Below are 3,871 nucleotides of genomic sequence, written 5' to 3'. Positions count from 1 at the left end.
AAAAAAAAAAGGGGTTCACTAGCATGCTGGGTGCATCATTCCGCCTCTCTATCCTGGCCCACCTACCGGTGTACTGACCCCAGTCCTGCCCTCTTCCTACTGTTGCCCTCCTCCAACTTGTTTTCTACTCCATTGTATTTGGTCCACCTCTTTTCCCCACACTACTGCCCTTTGCCCAATCCAAGGTCCCAGTATCTCTGACCCTAGCCTCTCTACAGTGAGGGGCAGTACATGGCCACCACGTCCATCGAGCATCCCGTGGGTTTCAATACTACCTGAACAGCTTCTCCATCAGGTCAATCAACTCCACCCAGATGAAAACCCTAAAGCTGGAAGTGCTGAACAAACTAGTTAATGAAACTAGAATCCTTACTGTCCTACAGAAATTCCAGACCTATATTCACAGCATGGGCAGGGACTTTATGGCACCATGATCCAGGCCATTGGGTGCTGTGCAACTATGAAAGAACAGTCTGTGATACCTGCCTCAATGGCCAAGTGCAGCTACTGTTTCGGTGTGATGAGCTATTCATCACAGAGTCAGTGGTCATCATTAAGAAGCTGCTGCACATGCAGCCAGCTCAGCATGAGGAGGTCATGAGTTGGCAAAGCTCACAGACAACACCTAGGTGCTCATGGCCTGAGCCAGCATCCCATGGCTCATGGGTGAGTACAGTGAGCATGTCTCCAGTATTCGCCTGATGTCCTGGGAAAAACGGCCAAGTCCCTCACAGCAGAGAAAGACATCCACAAACTGCAGGTCTTCAACCTGGCGGCCAAGCTCTACCTGACCAACCCTAAGCAGACCAAGCTGTTGACCCAGTATATACTAAATCTGGCCAAGTCCCACCAGAACTCTGATATCTGTGACCTAGCACACTTCACCGGGCAGTTTATCCTCTCTTCAGAGTAGGGTGGAGCCCTCAGCCACCATGCCAAGAAGCTCTTCCTGGCACCCAAACCAGCCACAGGCTTGCAGTCATCCTTCAAAGAGCAGACCACTTCCAACTGGGCTCACTATCCCACCCACTAAACGCCAAGGCCACAGGCTACCAAGAGCTTCCAAACTGGCCAGAGGAAGCTCCAAGCACATCTGCATGCAACATGGAGGTACCTAGATGGACCAAGTGCTCCAACTGGGAGAAGAGGAAAGGAAGAGGAGTCAGGCCCCCACAGAGTCCACAGATAGACTCCCAAAGTCCAAGAGTGAGTCAGTCAGTGAGAGCAGCAGTGAGAGCAGCTGAAGACTCCAGCAGTGAGTCTAATTATGCAGCTCAAGATGAGAGTGAGGAGAAAGCGAGATGGAGTGACAGTGAACACAATGAGGAGGAAGATGAAGAAGGTGCCAGAAGGACAAGGAGAAGGCTTGTCTTATGAGGGCAGAGATTTCACCAATAGCTCATCAGAGTTTGAGATGACATTGGATCCCGAGGAAGAACAGGAGGAACCTGCCTCCTGAAAAGAAGAAAAAACAAAAACAACAACAACAACAACAACAACCAAACCAAACCAAAACAAAAAACTCCCTGGGGACCATGTACTCCTGCAGCCAAAGAAATGTCTTCATTTGATCTAGACTTTCCCTCTTACTGTCCAGCCTGTGTCTCCCACCATGGTTGTGTTCACCTGTTTGGCTGCTGACCTGGAGGGCCTGACATTCACAGGCTCTCCCCTGATCCCCTTGCTGCCCTTCCAGTGTCAGGGGTTGGAAGGCAGAAGCTGCTGCACCTTGTAGCTGGTGAGGGGCTGGCTGTGGACTAGACCTTCAGCAGCCCACCTTTGTCACCAGGGGACCCACATAGTATCCATGCATACCCACTTCTCCAAGAGCTCCAGTATCCCCATCAAGAGCCTGCATGTGGTCACCCTTAAGCTGTCTGCTGGCATCAGCATCCTGAAATTGAGTCCCTAGCACCCAGAGAATCTGCCACTGCCATCATGGGCATTAATTTCTGCGACCCAACCTAGCTGCTCAACTTCCAGCTATGAATCCAAACCCAGCAGTTCCACATCTCCATTCAGCCACCCAGTGAGTAATCAATCAAATGAGTATCTACTAAGACCAGTTCAGGAGAGGCAATCCTCGAAACTCAAAGAAGAGGGAGATTTCTAACATTACGGAGTTTATAATCTGATTGAAGACAAAGCTACACATAAGTTATGTAAAAAGAAAAGAAAATATTATCACCTTAATTACTTGGATAATTGTTTTAACCTTTACAACTACTTTGACTGTAGAGGTGAAACTCTGAAGAGTCTTTGAATCTGTGGTACAGGATTTTCCATTAAATATCCTACATGCATAACCGTAATTTGGTCTGGATTTTCTAGTCTCTTGGCTAGAAATTTCTTTTGATTCACCCTATCTATAACAGACGATAAATCTAGAATTTATGGATATGTCTCCTTTCAAATATCCTGGATAATTTTCTCAAATCATTAAAAGATTTCAGGAATTCCATCTTTTTGAAATCTTCTATTGTTTTTGTAGTCAAAAGTAATACAAGACAGCTGTTATTTTTTCATTCGTTAACTCACTCAAAGTAATAAACTGAGAGTAATCTATATCCTAGGATACTAATGATCATTAAAACTTGGTCCCTGTTCTCATGGCCCTAGAGATAAGGCAGATATATAAAGGATCATAATCATATGCCCCAATTTTAGAATGTAATCATTATATAATCACTATATAGAATATATATATTCTAGAATATATATATAATATATATAGAATATATATAGTGATATATATCACTATATATAATATCATGATTAGTAATACATATTATATATAGTAATATATATTATATATAGTGATTATAATAGAATATATATATTCTATTCTATATATATAGAATAGAATATATATATTCACTATATATATTCACTATATATAGTGAATATATATATTCTATAATATTACTATATAATTACTATATAATCACTATATAGAATATATCTTGAATATATCTAGAATATATATATTCTATAATATTACTATATAATTACTATATAATCACTATATAGAATATATCTTGTCCCCTTTGCTTGACAGATAATGATTTTAATGGGCATGAAAATGAGTGAAATTAGTACACAGAAAGTAGTTCTAGCTAAGTTGGGTGGAGAGGGAGCACATATTTTATGCCAGCAAGGATATGGGTAGGTGACAGGTAAGGCAAAGAATCTTATTTTAGCAATGCAGAAGTAAAGGACCTGTAATGATCTGCTCACTGAAAAGAATGTGCTCCTTAAATAGTCACTGTCTGACATGCTTTTTCCATTTGATAACTAGATTAACTGTGACACAATAGGATTTAGGGTGTGGGGAGGGAAGGAAGAAGAGCTCTCAACATAGAACAGAAATAGGGCTAGAGTACAGGGTTGCCTTGCCCCAACAACTAGAGATATGTCATTTGTGAACGAAAGCACCCATCAAAGAAATCTCCAGCATGAAATCCTGGGATGGCTTTGTTTGTCACCCAGGCTCCTTCTCCTAGCTGTGGCAGGAGTCTCAGATGCTAATTGCCACCATGAGTTCCTAGATTTACACACTGAACACTATGACATAATCCTGGAAGAAGACAAGGAGATTGGGGAAGACAGATCTCTTCAGTCCTGCTGTGAGAGTAGAGAAAAGCAAACCCAAAATGAACTTGACAACTTTCCCTTTAATTGATTTAAATTAGGAATTCCTCCAACATCCAAACTGTTTTCTAATTAAGTTCGATACGAATGATGGCCCATGTTATAGGTGGTTGAAAGGTGAGTTTTCTAAAATAATAATGAATTGGGGATGTAATCTAGTTTTGTGGTAGAGTAATCCATGCAACTCAGATGACATCTTTCAATGTTGCGGGGGGGGGGG

General features: G+C 42.1%; 1 pseudogene; it reads left to right on the top strand.

Moving 5' to 3' along the window:
• The first annotated feature begins 231 nt into the window (after positions 1-231).
• Positions 232-3,871, top strand: part of LOC105237091 — a 33,183-nt pseudogene continuing 29,543 nt past the window's right edge.

Source organism: Ailuropoda melanoleuca, chromosome 12 (genome assembly GCF_002007445.2).
Source record: "Ailuropoda melanoleuca isolate Jingjing chromosome 12, ASM200744v2, whole genome shotgun sequence".
NCBI classification, from domain to species: domain Eukaryota; kingdom Metazoa; phylum Chordata; class Mammalia; order Carnivora; family Ursidae; genus Ailuropoda; species Ailuropoda melanoleuca.
The sequence above is the reverse complement of the archived record's forward strand: the minus strand, read 5'-3'. Positions and strand labels throughout refer to the sequence as shown.